The sequence below is a fragment of the Gobio gobio genome (genome assembly GCF_949357685.1).
Source record: "Gobio gobio genome assembly, chromosome: 8".
Classification (NCBI taxonomy): Eukaryota; Metazoa; Chordata; class Actinopteri; order Cypriniformes; family Gobionidae; genus Gobio; species Gobio gobio.
The window spans coordinates 17,487,229-17,508,954 of record NC_137114.1 but is presented as its reverse complement, the minus strand read 5'-3'; positions in this window follow the sequence as shown (position 1 = coordinate 17,508,954).

Genomic DNA, 21,726 nt, shown 5'->3' with positions numbered 1-21,726 from the left:
GTAAAAATGTTCATGTATTCATTGCTTTTTTTAATGCAAATGTGTGAACAGCTTGAAACGAAACTTTAAAAACATGACCTTAACTGACTTCCTAGGTTATCTACGAAAGCCTGTTGATTTTTTTAAATATAAAAAAATATATTTTTATTGTTGCTGTTGTTTATTTAGTGTATGTCAACAAAAAGTGCGGCAGTTAAGTGGAATATAAAACATATAATTTATAAAAACATTTGTGCCAACAAACAAGATTAAAAATCAGATATGAAAAAGTGGGAAAAAATATGTTGTAGTGCACTTAAATAGTCCTGCAGTGTGGGATAATAGCTCTGACAGGTCACATCAGTCAAGCTCGCATCAGCTGACTCTCAGCTGATCCACGTCTACCTACCTATAGGAATATGATGCCCTTTCAGTATTATCAGCTGCTATCGCGTTTCTTCTGAGGTAATTAAAGGGTTAGTTCACCCAAAAATAAAAATTCTATTATTAATTACACACCCTCATGTCGTTCCAAACCCGTAAAACCTTTGTTCATCTTCAGAACACAAATTAAGACATTTTTGATTAAATAGAGAGCTTTCACACACAGCAATTTTACTACCATTTTCAAGGCCCAGAAAGGTAGAAAAGACATTGCTAAAATAGTCCACGTGACTACAGTGTTTAAACCTTAATGTTATGAAGCAATTAGAAAACCTTGTGTGTGTAAAAAGCCCCAAAAATAACTTTATTCAACAATTTCGTCCCATCTGTTTCAGACTCCTAGGCTGTTGACATATCGCTCTTTTCCACTACACAGTACCAGCTCGCCTCAGCTCGATTGCCTTTGTTTGGTTTTCCACTGTGTAAAAGTTGTACCTGTACCTGCTTCCAGGTACTTTTTCACCTCTGGTGAGGTTCTTAGTGAGCTGAGGCGATACTAAAATGTGACGTGAAAACACGGCAGACTGCAGGAAACGAGTCGAGTCGAGTCGAGTTGAGCTGGTACTGGTAATGTAAAAGCGCCAATAGTGTAAACAGTGCAGGGCTACCGGGTTCTACGTCAGAACGCTGGCTTACCATTGGCCGACGCTGTTCACGTGAGCACCGAAACAACGCATGCGTGTTATGCTGACACAGGAGCTAGCCAATGGTGAGCCGTCGTTCTTTCATAAAACTCGGAAGCGCTGCATTTACTACGTCAACAGCCTAGGAGTCTGACACAGACGAGAAAAAATTGTTGAATAAAGTTGTTACTTTCGTTAATTTTTTTGTGCATAAAAAGTATTCTCGTCGCTTCTTAACAGTATGGTTGAACCACTGTCAGTTGTTCCCATTCAGTTGGTCACGTTCGACGTACGTCTCCGTTCCCTCCTTCAGGGAACGAGGGTTACCATACGTAACCGAGACGATATACGTCTACCTATAGGAATACGATGCCTATCACTGCATCCATATATAAGCTTCTTCAGTATTATAAGCAGCTATTTCTCCGGCACGTAGCACGTTTCTCCGGCGCTAATTACCCTCCTCCATCCCCAGCTCCCCCTCTCGTCCAGTCAGGATTTGGTATTCTGTTTCCCCTTTGAGTCAGACTCATTCTCAAATATGTTGTGAATTAAATTATTGAACATTAATGATATCTGCAATACATTTATGTTGGTTCTGTTTTACCTTAAGGGGGGTTATTGCTGCTCTCCCTACTGTTATTAATGGTAGGCTGCATGGATAAGCAGGGGGTTCTTGCCCAGAACAGAACCATACACTGTAAAAAATCCAACTCACAAAAATTTAGACTAATGATTATGTTTTAGTTAACTGGACAATTAAAGGGATAGTTCACCCAAAAATTTCACCCAGGGCATCCAAGATCAAGATATAGACGACTTTGTTTCTTTAGTAGAACACAATATAAGATTTTAACTCCAACCGTTGCAGTCTGTCAGTCGTATAATGCATGTGAATGGTAACATGCATCTATGAGAGTAAAAAAACTTTTAAAAAAAAACATGCACAGACAAATTCAAATTAAACCCTGCGGCTCGTGACGAAACATTGAACAGTTTTATACAATTTTTTACCTCTAATACCCCACTATGTCCAACAGCTTTCAGCGCGCCTTCACTTCCAGTAAGGGAGGTCAATGTACACGATATGGCGTAGAGATACGTGTGAGAGATCACTTCTGGCAATTGCGTAAACTACGCCAGATCGTGTACAGACCTCACTTACCGGAAGTGATCGCATGCTAAAAAGCTGTTAAAGGTAAACAAAAAAAACACGTGTCGTCACGAGCCGCAGGGTTTAATTTGAATTTGTCTGTGCATGGGTTTTTTTTTTTAATGTTTTTTTACTCTCATATGCATGTTAGCATTCACATGCATTATACGACTGACAGACTGCAACGGTTGGAGTTAAAAATCCTCATTTGTGTTCTACTGAAGAAACAAAGTTACCTATATCTTAGATGTCCTGTGGGTAAGCAGATAAACATACATTTTTCATTTTGGGTAAACTATCTCTTTAAATGCAAAAAAAGTTGTCTTAACCAGTGAAAGACGTTGGTTCAACAATTGTTGGACCAACCTAATACCAATTGTAAATTTGTTTTGTAAATGCAAGTTAACAAGCATACAAGTTGCATCAAGTTAACAATGCATTCTGGGTGCATCATGCAAAACTCATGTCACCATTGCTGAGATTCATTGGCTGATTCTTGATGTCTGTGGGAGTCAATCTCACAGGAGGTCAAAGTACTTAATGTACAATCGGTTTTAAACCTTATTCAGTTTTCTGGATCTTTTCTAGAATCACAATAAAACAAAGTTAATAGTATATTGCATATATTAAACTCAGTCATAAAATCAGTGACTTAAGCCACTACACAATGAGGTAATTGTTGCGAACTCAGACATGTGTAAGTGACCATCTTTTATACTCTGAGAACTAGGACATGATTGGTTAGGTCTGAATGTGATAAGTGACATAACATTGAATCTTCCTGGCAGAACTTCACGCTAGAGCTTTCGTTTTCCCTTACAATTTTCTTTTTTTTTTACAGTGTACCGCCAATCCAAACTTATTGTCAATCATCTTTGATGAAAGTGGTTCTGACAGAAGCACAAATATTCAATGTAGTCTCTCAGTAGAGGTCTTATACATTTAAAGGTCCCGTTCTTCGTGTTTTTTTGAAGCTTTGATTGTGTTTACAGTGTGCAATATAACATGTGTTCATGTTTCGCGTGTAAAAAAACACAGTATTTTTCACACTATTTACTTATCTGTATACCGCTGTTTCCACTGTCCTAAAAACGGCTGGTGATTTCCTTGTTCTATAAAGTCCCTCCTTCAGAAACACGTAACGAGTTCTGATTGTGCAAGCGGTTCCTGTGCTGTGATTCGACCACAGCTTAGCGCACGTGAAAGCGGTTCCTGTGTTGTAATTTGACAACAGCTTAGCGCACGTTGGAAAGGTCACGCCTCTTAACGGAGAGATGTATGCGTTCAATAATCTCTACAGCGTCCCTGGGAAAGCCAAACAAAGGTGATTTGACTCCTGGATGAAAATAACAGCGTCTCGATGACATGGCGATAAACACACTCAACGCAACAGTTCCTTTTCTCCACGCGACCGTCCGCTTCTCCACGTGGGACAGCAACAAGACCGCGCCCCCTTTTTCGCGTTTCTTTGTGGGCGGAAGTTAGTCTGTTCTACTGCTCTACTGACGTATTTAAAGAAGGAAGTACCAGGATGTAGTCCAAGCCAGCCGTTCGCTGTAGGCTTTGAAAGGGAACTTCTGTTAAATAAAATATCTCGCTTGGCATTGAACTTTGAGCTTTATAATTTACAGGTATCATTTATGCTCTAACAGCAACATTACACACTAACTAAAGTTTGAACAATGGAATCGCGAAGAAGGGGACCTTTAAAACAATTTTATGCAGGGGTTTGTCACACTACAAGGCACTGCTATCACTGCATTTCGTGTCAACCACCCACATAATTAGATGTATTTGTTCAACTAAAAATGAGGCAGAACTGTGAAATATTAAACCAGGATGTGGCAATGTGAACAAAATAAAAGTAAATCATTTTAATATTAGCTTATAGTACATCCAAAACTTTTTAGCTGACTTATTTTTCTGCATTTCTGTCAATGGTGATCATTTTTGAGCAAGGTGTGAAACCGTTGATAATATTACTGTGATAGATGCGGTACTCGAGTACCCATTAGTGTGCTCCAGCATGAATAAATGCTCTAATTTACTGTGGTAAAGCAAAGATACCCTCTGAATAATCACACATGACGAATCAGTGACACAAGGCCCATATATTTTTTAGATGTCCACAATATTGTAGTTTGTGTGTTAAATGTTGAGGCTAGAAATTTAGATTAGACCCGATACCAACCTGATGAGAGTTAGATCGAGTTTTGGTGCGTCGTGCCACTTGCTGTCAGTTATGATTGGATGAGAAGTGTCCAGGTGGAAGACTTTTATAATGGGGGCTTTATGCCTCGCAGGGTCCATCTGGCACATCAGGGCCCGATAGGCTATAGAGTGGAAAGCATGTAGAATTCATTTGCTGATTGCTATCATGAAAGATTTGTTACAGTATTATAATACCTGTGGAATTTTGAGCAGGTTTAAAGCAGCGTCATCGATGGAAGTTTGTATTGTCATTTCTGAGGTATTCTAAGTATCTGTACGAGTAATTTATTGATGTCAGTAGTAGACATAAAAGCATCTGCACAGCACAGGGAGATATTAGGAAGCACACAGATTAATAATGTAGTAAAGAGATTCACTGAGTTATTCATAGTTATAGGAAGGAAGGTGTGGGTGCATGCGTGTGTGTGTGTGTGTGTGTGTGTGTGTGTGTGTGTGTGTGTGTGTGTGTGTGTGTGTGTGTGTGTGTGTGTGTGTGTGTGTGTGTTTTAACAAAAAAAAACACTTCTTATTAAGATCCATTGTTCTTTAAATAGGCTTCTTGAGTTATTATACTAAAAATCTTTACCAACAAGTTGTGACATTCTACATTCTTCAGATCAGCGCGTTTCTTGGTTTCATGTGTTAGCACAGAACAAGCAAAGTCATGTTAGGTGTACCACTACATGATTTTCTTAAAACACTTTTTGAAATGTTTATTTCTAAAGGAGTTCCATGTTCAATAAAAAAAGTTTTGTGTTATTTCTATGGTATGCTGTTGATTGGCACAGAAAATGATTCACAGTTATGCTCTTAAAATGGTAGTAAACATCAGCAAGTTATTTTTATTTTTTTGAAAAGTAAAATACTTTTATCAAGCTTTTTTTTTTTATCTAGATGCACTAAATTGATCAAAAGTGACAGTCAAAACATTATTATTACATTGTTGTTACAAAAAAAATCTATTTCAAATAAATGCTGTTATTTTGAACTTTCTTTTCATCAAAGGATCCCGGGGAAAAAAAATTGTTCCACAAAGAATAGACCTATTTGTAAACACTGATGACATGTTTTGTGGGCACAGCCTACCTGGTGGCAGAAAATGACTCCACATAATAGCACAATAAAAAGGTAATTTCGAGTTTTTATCTCAGAATTGTCAGAAAATGTTATGTTTAAATGTTGGCTATAAATAGTTATAGGTTTAACTGTTATTTCATGCTGTAACTGTAAAGCTATTATGCCCATATGAACAGCATATGTGAATATTATGTAGATATATTGTTTACATCAAATCCATGCTTTCATAGTAGACTAATCATCGCCGGTTTCATCAGTCTAGTCTGTGGCTTGCAGCCATAAATGTCTGAGCGTATTCGACGACAGTATTCTGGAATATGAAGACTATCTTTTTTTGCCTTCCGTTTCTGACATCCAAACACAACAAGACATTTTTCTTTTATTCTGTGGATTTTGCCCATTTTCCTCCATTTGTTACCACTGTTTTTCTGCCACCACAATGCGCGCGCAGCTGCAAATGACGAATGATCAAAAATGCTCTATAAGGCACAACAACTAGTTTAAACATTGATATTAAGAAATTATTCTTGAGTATTTGAATGATCTTTGAAGGATCATGTGACACTGAAGTAATGATGCTGAAAATTATGTTTTGTCATCACAGGAATAAATTACATACAGGAATAAAATATATTCTTATAGATTTAAGTACTACAATATTATTTATTTACTGTATGTTTTATTAAAAATAAATAAATTCCAGGGTGGGCATAAGAGACTTATTTCAATAATATAATATAATAAATAGAATGTGGTGTAGGCTATATTTATTTTGTTAGAAATGTTAAACTTAGGGATGAGTTTCCTATGCAATCAGCCTCCAAAACCCTTATCTGTACTACATTTTTTTCCTAATTTTTCTTTTCTTTTCATTTCTATCCCTAGGAGATAGCAATTAGTGACAGTAAGAAACCAAAGTATGCAACAAAAAAAAACTCTGGATCTGTTGTTTTGTGTTTTTAGAGCTTATTAACCTCCAAATACCTTTCGCAGTCTGAAATCCATGACGTCGGCGTTGTGTGTGTGTGTGTGTGTGTGTGTAGCGAGCACTCTCTAATTGGTTAGCAGTAGCAATGATTTAAACGCCTCCATCTGTTTGAACGCTGTAATATGCCAGTGTGCATGCGGCAGGGTCACACATGGCCAGACACAGGGTAACGACACCAGATTTGTGCAAATTCATTTTTTTGATGTAGGATACACACTCTCAACCTAATGGCCAAAACACATCATATCTCAAGACCATGAGTAAGTATGAGGAGTAAACAGAGTCTTCGTTTCACACTGCTCATAATTATCCCAGGGTTAACAATTAATCCTGGGTATTCATAAACTGACGTTTTACACTGGACACTCCTAAACCCCGGGTTAACGGCCTTATTTGCACGCAAAATGTTTACATAATGGCACAGAGAATCATTATATTATTGCAGACTGTATCAAGTTTATCCTAAATGGACCCTCCAGACTATAAAGGTAAGAATGGAATAATATCTTCACCCCAGTTGTCACGTTTTCGGTCACCATTTGACATTTCTCCTCAGACACTGAAACGACTGTTGATATTACGCGCTGTGTTTCTGTGAATGTGAGGCACACGATTGCTTGTCTGTTGCTAAGCATCTGATGTAACATTCTACCAATCTGTGGTTAAAAGCAGAGTTTAGAATGCCGATAACCCAGGGTTAAGCGCTTTGTGAAAAGTCGGGGATGGACTCTTTTGACTTGACAACCACTCAAAACCCCACAAAGCAACGTTATGCCAACCACCCACAAAACCAAACTCATTTGCCAACAGGTTGCGCACAAGCAAACAGAGCTCAAACTCTTTACATTATTACTTCACATTATTTTCAGTTTGCAAATGCTTTACCAATACAAATGATTCGTCATGCCAATAAAGCTCATTAAACCTGAAACAGCTACTGAGAGAGAGAGAGAGAGAGAGAGAGAGAGAGAGAGAGAGAGAGAGAGAGTTTTGCATTGCAAGAATGGTCAGAGAAGTAGAGGACATCGTCTGTATGTGTGAAATAAATAATAATTTAGAGCATCTTTATGAATTAATATGATCCAAATAACATTATACTAAGGACAAGGGAAAGTGCTAATAACTTTTCGAAGGCTTTGCACCACAATAATCATGCACAGAATAATTGTGTCTGCAACAGGGACCGTCTGCTATGATGAAACTCCTGGTGTGTGTGTGTGTGTGTGTGTGTGTGTGTGTGTGTGTGTGTGTGTGTGTGTGTGTGTGTGTGTGTGTGTGTGTGTGTGTGTGTGTGTGTGTGTGTGTGTGTGTGTGTGTGTGTGTGTGTGTGTGTGTGTGTGTGTGTGTGTGTGTGTGTGTGTGTGTGTGTATGTGTGGACTGGTAATCATCACGTTATGGGGACAAAATGTCCCCACAAAGATAGCAATATCCGAAATCCTCATCCTTGTGGGGACATTTTTAGGTCCCCATGAGGAAAACATCTTATAAATCAGACTAAGTGATGTTTTTTGAAAATGTAAAATTGCAGAATGTCTCCTGTGAGGGTTAGGTTTAGGGGCAGGGGCAGTGTAGGGGGATAGAATATACGGTATGTACGGTATAAAAACCATTACGCCTATGGAAAGTCCCCATAAAAGATGGAAACCAAACATGTGTGTGTGTGTGTGTGTGTGTGTGTGTGTGTGTGTGTGTGTGTGTGTGTGTGTGTGTGTGTGTGTGTGTGTGTGTGTGTGTGTGTGTGTGTGTGTGTGTGTGTGTGTGTGTGTGTGTGTGTGTGTGTGTGTGTGTGTGTGTGTGTGTGTGTGTGTGTGTGTGTGTGTGTGTGTGTGTGTGTGTCTGTGTGTGTGTGTGTTTAGAGTTAGTGGTCTGTGCTTATATCCCTCCCTTCTGTAGTTCCTCTGTTTCGTAGTTAATTGAATATGTTTAATATTTAGTTCAAACGGTTCCAGTCTTCTGAAATATATTGATATTAATGTCGTGGAAGGCGGTAATTACTCCAACAGACATGTGCTGTGTGCATCTGTGTTTGTGTATGACTTTGAAGTGGACTGTTTTAATTAATTTGCTTAATTATATTTCAAAGCTTCTAATGAAGTACGGCAGATTAGCATACACAATAAATCCATCACTGGAAGCAGTGACAGCTCCTCACACACACGCGCACAGTGATATTAAAGCTGGACGTCCTCTCTCATCTCTCTGTTACGACCTCCTGCATGCGCTCTGTGTAATTAGCTTTTATCTGAAAGGACACTCAGGCTTATGCAGTCACCCGTTGCTGACGAAACTGTCGTGAGGCTCTTACGAACATCTGCACGCCCCTCGAGACGCCTGGACGTCAGTAAGCTCCCCAGACACTGTGCGCACATTTTCATCATCACTCTAGATGGCGACGGCCTGTCCTTCATTGTTGTGGGTTTTCCCATAAAAATCTTCTTTTTTTTTAAATAAAGGAAAAGCAACCACCTAGTAACCACCCACAACACCCTAACAACAGCCTAGTATCCACCTAGCAACCACTTGGTAACTACTCAGAGACGACGGGCCATTGAATTATTAGAAAAATAAAACACCTGAGATGGAAATGCGGACACAGGCGGCCGCCCCTCTGCGACGAGCAGGATGAGGCGCTGCCAGCGGCGGGATGGAGACAGCAGCTGACCACCGTGGCAGGATGTGACTGATCGCCTCAGTCTCGTTCTGTGCGGCAGAGAACTGCTGGGCGAAGTTCTGCTGGGCGAAGTGAGGGTTCCCTAGGGGTTGGGTCCCTGGGGAAAGCGCACTCACCATAACCCTCAAATCACCCGGGCTACTGCCTGAAGTAACCCTCTGTGGAGGGTTAGATTGAGGCAGAGGCACAGGGACTCCACCCCTTGCGAGATGGAGTCTAGACCGCAACTCTGAGATGGTCATGTTCCCGCAGTGAGAACGCCCAAACACGAGATACAGCGCTGGTGACCATCTCTCGGACAGGTAACCACCGCATCCAGAAACACAGTTAGAATGTCATCTTTAAAAAGACACAAGCTCTATCTGTGTTTGATTTTATAGAAGGGTGCTCTCCTTGGTGCTGAAGCACGCAGGGGGAAGGGTCACGGCGACACAGTCAGGGAATAGGGCCGCCTGACGTGCGCGCTCTATCTCACGAAGGCGCACTCTTACCAGCCTTAAGAACGGCTTTTAAGCACTCTCCACCCAGTGCACCGAACCAGCTGTGAGAACAGCCTTTATTTTTGCGTGCTCTTACAAACAAAAAAGAGAGATGATTGAAAAACCACACGACCCACTGCTGTGCCGTCACACCAATAACGACTGAAGAGATCATTTCCAAAAGGCAGGCTTCTTTCAGTCAGTACTGCGAAGTAGAGAGTGATATATGGCTTAACCATCTACCACTCGGCTCCAAAGCAAAAAGCTAATTTGATGCAATCACCTATGTCTCATTTATACCCGCGCTGCGTGGCACCTGGTGCAATGTGCATTGGCTTGTTTAGTTACACTCAAAGTAGATTGGCTCTTGCGAGCGAGATTCCTATTGGTCGGTACTCCGACGTGGCGTCGAGAGTGACCGACTTAAAGGGTTAGTTCACTCAAAAATTAAAAGTCTGTCATTAATTGCTCACCCTCATGTCATTCGACACCCGTAAGACCTCTGTTCATCTTCAGAACACAAATGAAGATATTTTTGTTGAAAGCTGATGGCTGAGAAAGGCCTCAGATAGGCCTCCATTGGCATTCAGTACATTTACACTCCCAAGATCCATAAAAGGCACTTAAAAACGTCCATCTCAAAGTCCATCTCACCACAGTGGCTCTACAATAATTTTACGGAGCGACGACAATAGTTTTTGTGCGCCAAAAAAAATCTAAATAACGACTTTATTCAACCTCTTCTTGTCTTCCGTGTATGCCTCCACGACACATGCGTGAGAATATGACGTAGCGCCGGCGTTCGGGAATCCACGAAATGCACACTTTACTCCTATTTTGAGAACTACGCCGAGACCTAAAGCACGATCAATGTAGAATTCAACCGCTTAGATACGCGCGTCTTCCTCTGCTTGTAAACAAATCGCTTCTGGGTCATGTGTCCGAACGCCGGATCTGCGTAATATTCTCGCGCATGCGTTGTGGAGGCACACACGGAAGACAAGAACAAGTTGGATAAAGGTGTTATTTTGATTTTTTTTTGCGCACAAAAACTATTGTCGTCGCTTCATAAAATTATTGTAGAGTCACTGTGGTGAGATGGACTTTGTAACAACGTTTTAAGTGCCTTTTATGGGTCTTGGGAGTGTAAATGTACTGAATGCCAATGGAGGCCTATCTGAAGCTCAGCCATCAGCTTTCAACAAAAATATCTTAATTTGTGTTCTGAGGATGAACGGAGGTCTTACGGGTGTCAAACGACATGAGGGTGAGTAATTAATTACATAATTTTCATTTTTGGGTGAACTAACCGTTTAAGGGGAACAGGGTGTGCTTTTAGCTGTCTGCGAGAATCTTTCTGAAATGCGTCTCAAAGATAAACTGAAACTCAGCGAATACTTATCACACAAACATGAAACATATGTCTAAAGAAAGCTTGAAATCGCTAATTTTAAATAAAACAATTAACCTTTTAGAGTGAATTGTGGTGCAAGCATAGAGCGGAATATGGACCACCACACCACTTCACTTCGCCAGCGCTCACATGCTCTGATATGGACGAAATGGTCGTCAGTAAGCGGTAGAGCTCGAATGATGTGTTATTTCGAATCTCAAACCAGCGAGTTTCGCAATATCCTGCAGAGTCACTTCGACGCCAGGGTTCCGGGCTGCACTGCCTGTTATGTCCTTGCCTTGAAAATCAAAAATGAATTACAAAAAAAAATAATTTATAGCCTTTGTCCAATTTCGATTTTTCAAATTTCGTCTTACATCTCCCTGAAAACTATCGACAAAATGGACAACATCTACTATTCTTATTTTTGGTCAATTAATAAATGAATGGATTTCAGACAGTACATTAAATAATGGCCACTGATGATTGCAGGGTTTATTGAGTGAGAGGGTTTGACTGACACTTCTAGAGCAGGACTTGCAACGCCCGCACGTGCATTCAAAGCAAAGCGATAAGGCGTCATTTTAAAGGGATAGCTTATTATAAAATGAAATAAATATAAAAAATATTACATTTTATAAAATTATAAAATGCAGTTACAATATTTCCCGGCATCATCGGGGCCCTCCCCCAGCACGGGGCCCTGGGCTTAAGGACTCCCTTAAGGACTTCCATAGGGACTATGGAAACAAATTAGAATATCAGGTAATCGGGAACACAGTGAAAACAAATAATGGTAAATTATTCATTTATTTTGGTATTACATCAGATTTTAAATGGCTTTAGGTTAACTACTAACTGTGCCACTTTCTGATGAATTATAGTTACAAGTTTTTAAGTGATGTTAAAGTTTACTCTTTCCAGTAAACCTCTTTGTCTGTAGTCATCTACCATTTGTCACCTCACAATGTTAACCTGAAAAACATGAATCTGTCGGAGGATTTCCTCAGTAAGACAACGATGCTACTAATTGCACCTACTTTATAAACAGCTAAATTACCTCGCATCTGTGTTCAGCCATGAATGTTTCAAAATACACTTAATTATGTGAAGCTATTAATTGCCATTAAGTACTGACTGACTTGCTAAACACAAGCTGACTCCATGAATATTTTAGAAGACTCTGCAATGGAGCATCTAACACTAAATGACCCAATTTGGAACAAGCTGATACGACTTTAGACTTTGCAGGTGATGTATGAAAGAGAATACAGTGCGTAGCATACTTACTGAGCGCTAGTTTGTTGGATAATTCTTTTTGATGTGTGTTATACATGCGGGCCAGTGCAGATATGAATGTGGACTTTCATTGATGGGTCTTACCAGCGCAGCAGTGAGGACTCCTGGGAGATGAGGACAGTTGTATATGAGTGTTGTTTGTTGTTTTGCTCCTACGATAACTCTCTGCTGAATGCTAACAACAGGCCCCACAACAGAAGATGAAACACAAACAATCAGCAGAGACCGACTCACAGAGGCAAATAACGCAAAGCACCACACAGCTACTCCTGGAACTCATCAACAAACAAGAACACAAAGACACTGAGCAAAAGTCTGATGTCCAGGGACAGAGGTTTTTGTGAATGTTTTGGTCATGTGAGAGCTGTGGAAATAAAAATCAATGGATTTAAATGTAATACTAAATCTGCAAGCAGCGATGAAAGGAAAACGGGAAAACAGAGCACGGTGGGCAATATACATTTATCTCAACTGCATATTTTAGTATGTTGCTAGTAGTGCATCACAGGGTTAAAAACGTCTCTTCCTGTTGCCAGTCATTGCCGCTATTACTATAACTAAATATTGTCATATAGATATGTTCAGGGCAGGACTGTTATCAAACAAGTCTGGGGCAGATCGGACATTGTATGTCTGACTTACAACAGCTTCTTGTTTCATGGCGAAAAATTCAACTGTGTCAGGCTGCCATGGACACACCATTCAATGAAAACTCAAGATCTTTGCAATTTAACATCGCAAAGGCCTTTAGATTAGACTGAGTTTGTAAACTACAACGTCTGCAAATGGCAAAAACGCCAAAAATTTTGCAGAGAAAATTCAAAATATCTCACTTCCTGTTGGGTTTTCAGATTTTGCTTCCAGTGAGTTTTTTGTAGGTATTGGGCTTTTACTTTCTTTTGCATCTTTTTGCATGTGGATGTTTAAAATCGTTTGAATGTTTATGAAGACTGCAGTCATGTTCTAATACTGTTTTTCTAGTTTCTAAATAACATTTGGAATTTTGATACCAAGCGGCCGAAAACCATGATCTCCCTCAATCTAGAGCTGAATTAAACATTGCACCAATTTTGCAATCTGTGGTTATTTGGCTTAAGGTCAGGGTGTAACCTTCAAACTTTAAAAGCTTTCTTCAGCTCAGCAGATGATTGAGCGGGGAGTAGGTGGTTCTACACTGATGTAGGGGGAGCAAAATTTATATTCACGGAAAAGGCCCCCTACTTCAAGTTCAAATATATTTTAAGTATACTTTATGTAGTAAGTATACTAATATCAATGTACTAGAAGTATACTTTAAGTGTACTGTTTCAATACTATTTGGGACTCAATTGGCCCACTTCTTAGTGTATAAAAGTATACTTTTAAGTACTTCAAGTGTTACAGTAAACCAGAGGTGGACAGTAACTGAGTAAGTTTACTTGAGTACTGTACTTAAGTACACTTTTTGAGTATCTGTACTCTACTTGAGTATTATTTTTCCTGGAAACGTATGACTTTAACTTCCCTACATTTAAAAGACAAATATCGGACATTTCACTCCACTAAATTTCTATCAAGGTCCTCAAAGTCAAAAGTCGTTTTTTCCATACTGCCTATCACTTTACCACTTTATCACTAAATGGAAGACGGTTTCTTGACGGCAAATTATGTCAAAATGTCAGTTTTGTCGGGTATACACAGTTGATTGTCTTAAGTGAACGTAAACAGTAAGGAGAATATGTATCAGTGAATTGGATTTGTGCATTCAGCCTGAAAGCAACAGGAGCTTTGTAACATTTAAAGGGTTAGTTTACCCAAAAATGAAAATTAGCCCATGATTTACTCACCCTCCAGCCATCCTAGGTGTGTATGACTTTCTTCCATTAGACGAACACAATCAGAGTTATATTAAAAAATGTCCTGGCTCTTCCAAGCATTGCAAACTGTTTTTGAAGTCCATAAAAGCATCTATATCCATCATAACTGCTCCATACAGCACCGGGGGGTTAATAAAGGCCTTCTGAAGCGAAGTGAGGCATTTGTGTAGGGAAAATATCCATATTTAAACATTATAAAGTAAAATTTCTAACTTCCGGAGGACCGTCTGCATTGTTGCAGACCATGTACACCCTATCATGGAAACGGTATTCCCTGGTGGCTGTGGCTCTTTCAGCAGATAATGCGCCCTGCCACAAAGCAAAAAGGGTTCAGGAATGGTTTGAGGTGCAAAACAATGAGTTTGAGGTGTTGACTTGGCCTCCAAATTCCCCAGATCTCAATCCAATCGAGCATCTGTGGGATGTGCTGAACAAACAAGTCCGATCCATATAGGCCTCACCTCGCAAATTACAGGACTTAAAGGATCTTCTGCTAACATCTTAGTGCCAGATACCACAGCACACTTTCAGGGGTCTAGTGGAGTCCATGCCTCGACGGGTCAGGGCTGTTTTGGCAGCAAATGGGGGACCAACACAATATTAGGAATATTAGGAATTGCCTAATATATCCCACCCACTAACATGTGCTGTGATGAAGAGATAATCAGTGTTATTCACTTCACCATGTCATAATGTTATACCTGATCAGTGTGTATATATATATATATGTGTGTGTGTGTGTTTATTTGAGGAATGGAGAAGAGTGTCTTAGTCTAAAATAGCATGTGCGAAGCACTTCATCTTTTATAACATAAAAACTGAGTGCCCACATAGCTATACAATAAAATGTATAACCTGTACGTTGATGAAAACAGATGCAGATGCAATCGTTGTAATGTTTTGCAAAACACAAACCTTTGACATTCACTGGTGAAAAAACTCCATTTGAGCTTGATTTTAGTAAAATCTTAATAATGACACATGCAAGTGACCAAAGCCACAATATCATCTTTAACATCACATTTTTTGATACATTTTAAAAATAGAGTTTTTTCCATTTCCTGAAAAGTATCAGTTTTGGACATGGTTTCCGCCCAACCGCGAAAAATTGTGCTTATGGTTTTGCTATTTTTGGACCATTGCTTTTTCACTACAAGGAAAACAACTTCATGTAAAAATGTAAAAACTTGCAAATATGGCTGATTTGTATATTTTCTTAAAGTCCTCCTGCAGTCAATACTTTTATCCCTTAAGACTCATCTGTGATCACCAAAATTACATATTATTTTCCTGTGAAAATAATTTCTTCATACCTCAAAGTAGCTTTATGTATCGTTCTTTTCAACGTCGGACTCCTTCTAAAAATCAGTATCCTTAGAAACGCTTTCAACAACTCAGAACGTCAGTGGAGAATGGCATAGTTCATCATAACATCATAATATATTGTACATCATATACATAATTCACCCGCTAAATTCAATGATTTTTCATATCAACAGAAAAATATACCAGGATAACCTGGCTTCTCTTGAGACTCCCCTGCTTCAGAACGGTTATAGTTACAGTTTTTCTCAATCAATTTGACACATTTCTCCAAATGAATGTAGTTACTCTCAAAACAATTAACACAGCAAACTAAACACTAAACAAGTGTGTTCTCTGTTGATTTAAAATCAAATTCAAATGTAGATATACAAATACACACAGGCCTCTTCTATCATCATATACTTTTCATCTCCAAGAGAAGAATATGCTGGAAGGATCACCATCCGGGAACGTGGGTGATGCTCAAACCACTCTTGCACCAGTGCTGAATGGTGAAATTGGATTTTGTCCCACACAACTACACAATTTCGCGGCCCCAAGAAAGTGTCATATGCCACAACACCAGTGGATTGCAGCACTTGTTTTCCAGGGACATTGACTGTGGCACAATGTTTATAATGGGTTGAACTCTCTGTCCAGCTTCTCTCAAGTAAAGACCATCATTTATGACATGGTCAGTTAGTGTGGCTCTGATTTTATTTGAAACCCTACCCTATCCTTCTACCTCTCCTCCCTCCCGTTACATTTTGCTCCCCCTTTCCCCTCTGTCCATGTCTTCTTATATTTGCTTCTCTTGCTCTTTCCACTAATGCCATTGCCGTCCACTCAACCATCTCTTCTCCCTCTACTCCTCTTCCTACATCCTCAGTTCTTCTTGATCCATCCCCTCTTCCTATACCATCTATTCCTTCCCCCTCATCTCTTTCTACCTCTTCCACTGTTCCTCTCCCTCTCAATATTACCCTTCATCTATCCTCTATTCATCTATCCTATATATGTAATGTAAAAATACAGCAGTCTAAATGCAAAAGCATGCATAAGAAAACTCTAAATGAAAATTACAGTACACTCAGAAAAAAGTTATGCAACTGCAAAATCAAGGTCAGTGAAAGATTGATTCTGCCTCAGCATCACGTCGTGTTGGGCCCGACCTGAGTCAAGTAATTGATCAGTAAACCATCAGTATACCTACAAGTTCACTTGCAGTATAGTTGCAGTAGAAACAAAAAACTAGTTGTGTACTCAAAGTTTACTGCAGAGGTGGACAAAGTACACTACCCCATTACTTCAGTAGTTTTATATTGCAAGTATACTTGTGTTTTCTTCAAGTGAACATAACATCATACCTATAGTTTACTATTTATATATTATTTTTGCACTTTAAGTATACTAAAATGTTCCGATTTAGGTATTCATTTTTTATACTTGAAATATACCTTTAACTGTACTTTAACTCTTTCCATTTTAAAAACATTTTATTCTATTTTATTCATGCATCCTTTTTTATCAAAACCTGTGGGTAAGTTTAGTTTCAAAAAGCAACATTTTAAACAAAAAGCTGAGAAAATAGCATGTTTGTCAAAGACTACGTCCGGATTCAGAACGATGATCTAAACATACCATATTGTTCCGAATATAAGACGACCCCCTTTCTCAAGATGTACATTTTGGAAAAAGGCTTTTTGGTAAATGCTTTTATTTAAAAAAAGTCATACTACATATTTTTATATTTAAATTTTTGTATTGGTAAAATATACCAATACCAATGATCATATTCAAAAATTAACACTTTTTGGCATACCATATAAATAACCTGTAGCCTATCTGAATTCTATAACAATTAGGCTATCCATCTCAGAGAAAACCATGTAGCCTACCAAATGAATATGGTAGATGGAGTAAATCAAGTCCATCAACACCCCCAAAGCTTCAGTCGTTAACCCTTCCTGGGCCAACATTTCATTTGGTAACGTTAGGCAGTTTTGAACATATGCCATATTAAGGTTTGATGATCTCATTTTACATTTGCATAAGCAACCTTCTATCACTGGTTTCTGCTTTTTCTAGACCAGTGTTTTGATCTGGAGATTCTGTACCATTTAATAAGATGCAAAACAGTAAAAGAGTGAAGAGGATTTCAAGTAGACTCCTGCAGTCTGTACACTAGCCTACACAAATTCAGATACTTAGAACAGGTGTTCTTCAAAAAGCAATATTTCCAAATGTTAAGATTCAATCAAAAGAGTAAACAACCCAAATTTACTTAGAATAATTATACAGTAAGTATAGCTTGATAATTTAAAGGGTAACTTCAGTGATTTAGCATTAGGCTTTGTATCAGTAGAAACCCAGCAGTATATTCAAATTATGGTACTTTCCCCCCTCATATACCCCTGAGACGAGAGAATTATGCATTTTATTTCTGGAAAAAAATCCTCAGATGATGCAAATATCGTCATTTTGCGTCATCTGAGGATTTTTTGGCCAGAGGCTAAAGACTACAGCCTCTAGATGGAGCTGTTCCGCATGTTATCAACCCGCCCAGAGGGGAGAGATCTCACACACAGAATGACACAGACGGCCGCACGGACATTCATAACGGAGCAATGCAGAGTAAAGTGAGTGTTTCAACTTTTCAATGAATTCCTGTGATAGTTTAGCTTCCATATGCGATCAGAAAACGTGCCAGACTGGCGCTTAACGTTACCTCAGCTCTGCTCAGCTCTTCGTGAGGAATGAAATCTGACACTGTGATGTTACTTTCGTTCGGCTCACTCACACTTTATTGAAAAGACACTTCAGTTTTTAATTGTAGTGTTTATTCTCTAACTGAACGAAATGATTGTATTACTATGAAGATCAAAACAGTACGGAGTGGCCTCGTAGGGCAGCGAAGCAAGTGCATTCTGGGAAAAATACATTTTCTGCCTTTTCTCAGTCTAGAAGGCACCAAATTCAAAAATAATTTCACATTTCTACTACATAAATGACCCAGTTTAAATACAAAGCTTAATGCTAAATCACTGAAGTAACCCTTTAAGTGCAAGCATAGGCCAAATATGTGTATCTTAAGTCAGTATAAGTCAAATATACTTCAGAAAAGTACATAAAGTCTAGGAGAAGTATACAAAGTAAACTGAAAAGTATGTTACGGGTAGCATGCTTCCCATAAAGTTAATGCATTAGTCAGTAGGTGTTGGTGGCCATTTGAATGCATTTGACCACAAGCAATTACATTTAAGTGGTTGAAAGTGGAGAAGCACAATATTTTAGACCTCAGTTACACCTGTAGTCAGCATAATCCACTGTTTGGATCTGATCAACCAAAACTCATCTCCAGGTGTTAACAGGGCATAAGAAAGAACAAAGCAGATCATGTCAAACAAAGATAAGATCATGCGAATGCAGCACAAAAAAATTCTCGAAACTTCAACGGGTCAAAGACTTCCCAGTAGACACTTGAGGTTACAAGTCTTTAACCCCAACCTCCCCATACGCAACACCAAAACCAAACTGAATCAGAAAGAGCTTTATTGCCAAGTGTGCTTGCACACACAAGCAATTTTTCTTGGTGCTGAAGCTTCCAGTGCACATATACAATACAAACACAACAGGAATAGGTTTTAGAAATATTTATTTTTTTCAAGAGCAAACACTAAATAAAGAATAGACAAAGTATGCAGCTATGACTTCACTTGTGGCAAGAACCTCAATATGCCTGGAGATAATGCTTGTTTTGAGTAGTCTGAGAGTGCTAAATCTTGAAATTCAGGCTGGACAGACTGCAGCAGACTCACAGCTTGAAGTGGTGCGTGTCAGCACATGCCTGACTCAGGACTAATTAAAGGGATAGTTCACCCAAAAATAAAAATGACCCCATATTTACTCACCCTCAAGCCATCCTAGGTTTATATGACTTTCTTCTTTCAGTCGAATACAATCGGAGTTATATTAAAAATATCCTGACTCTTCCAAGATTTATAATGGCACTGAATGGAGGATAATATTTTAAACCCCCAAAAAGTTCAAAATAGAGCAACAAACAAAACTTCGGTCAAGAATTAGAAATCTAAAACGAGAATGGTTAAAGAGAAATGTCAGAGGAGCTTGAGTTTGTTGCCCAGCTTGATTGAACTGCAAAAGGTTACTCTACTACATCCTACGCCATACATCGAGTCAAGGTTTACTCTTTTGGCATAAATCGACTTGCATAGGCTGTCTTCCGGAAGCAAGTTATAAATAAATAATATTTTAATAGAGGGGTAGAAGGGGGTAGGAAGAGGTAGACCTGGAGTAGGACGTGGACAAAGAAGACGGGGACCAAGTTTATCAGATGCGATTCGCGCAACCTTGGTTGACCATGAGGACAGAGTACCCATGGGTTGACATTGAGAGAGGCTGGACAGAGAGTTCAGCCCAACCTCAGCAGATAAAAAAAAAAAAAAAAACTTTGAAAATGCATGAATGAATCGAATGATTTTACAATGTGGAGAGAAATAAATATTTTCATGAATATGCAGAGGGCTGTTTCATAAAAGACGCTAAGAAAAGTGGGGATTAATCTCCAAAACCTGACTTGAATGAACCTAACAAATAAGTTGGGGCTAAAGCGGTTTTATAAAAGGTAATTGAAGTTCACGCAATCCCACTAATTTGATCCAGGTTTATGTAGTCAAGATAATTGCGTGTGCGCTTTTCTTAAGCAGCACTAGAGGTCAATCATGGATCAAATCGATCCACCACAGAAAACAGCTGATATTTTGTGCTGGTTTATGCGTTCGAGCGAGACATGGTGTTTTCCTTCGTGCAAAACTTGCATTTCACAGGTATATCTCCATCTGTAGATGTTAGAAACTCGTGAAAATATTTCCAACTTCACATTGAACGAGCGCTACTGCACGCATGCGCGCCAAATAGGAGTCCAATAATTCTGACTAAAATGTAATTTTTGGGGGAAAATTTGTATATTATGACACCAGAAATATTTTCTAAGTATAATCATTTATCTTTATAATGTTGGATAAGTTGCAGTGAATGTATAGCTCATTACACTCATACATTTTATACTTAATTCAGGGAGACTACAGCTATAACAGCTTCAACTCTTCTGGGAAGGCTTTCCACAAGGTTTAGGAGTGTGTTTATGAGATTTTTTGACCATTCTTCTAGAAGCACATTTGTGAGGTCAGGCACTGATGTTGGACGAGAATGCTTGGCTCTCAGTCTCCGCTCTAATTCATCCCAAAGGTGTTCGATCAGGTTGAGGTCAGGACTCTGTGCAGGTCAGTCAAGTTCCTCCACACCAAACTCGCTCATCCATGTCTTTATGGACAGACGCTTTGTGCACTGGTGCAAGTCATGTTGTAACAGCAAGGGGCCATCCCCAAACTCAAAATTGGGAGCATGAAATTGTCCAAAATGTCTTGGTATGCTGAAGCATTAATATTTCCTTTCACTGAAACTAAGGGGCCAAGCCCAACTCCTGAAAAACAACACCACACCATAATCCCCCCTCCACTAATCTTTACACTTGGCACAATGCAGTCAGGCAAGTCCCGTTCTCCTGCCAAACTGCCAAACCCAGACTCGTCCATTGGGTTGCCAGACAGAGAAGCGTGATTGGTCACTCCAGAGAACACGTCTCCACTGCTCTAGAGTCCAGTGGTGGCGTGCTTTACCCCACTGCATCCCACGCTTTGCATTGCACTTGGTGATGTAAGGTTTGGATGAGCTGCTCGGCCATGGAAACCCATTCCATGAAGCTCTACACACTGTTCTTGAGCTAATCTGAAGGCCCCATGAAGTTTGGAGGTCTGTAGCTATTGACTCTGCCGAAAGTTGGCGACTTCTCCGCACTGTGACCCTCAGCATGCGCTGACCCCGCTCTGTGATTTTACGTGGCCTATCACGGTACCACGCTTGAGTTCACTGAGATCCTGAGAGCGGCCCATTCTTTCACTAATGTTTGTAGAAGCGTCTGCAGGCCTAGTGCTTGATTTATACACCTGTGGCCATGGAAGTGATTGGAACACCTGAATTCAATTATTTGGAGGGTGTTCCTAATGCTTTTGGCAATATAGTGTACATACTGTATACAGCTTTGAAACAAAATAGTATTTTTTTTTTCTTTTTATTACTAAAACTAAAGGGAATAGTTCACTCAGAAAGAACATATATCATCATTTACTCACTCTTGTGTCCTTCCAAACCTGCATGACTTTCTTTC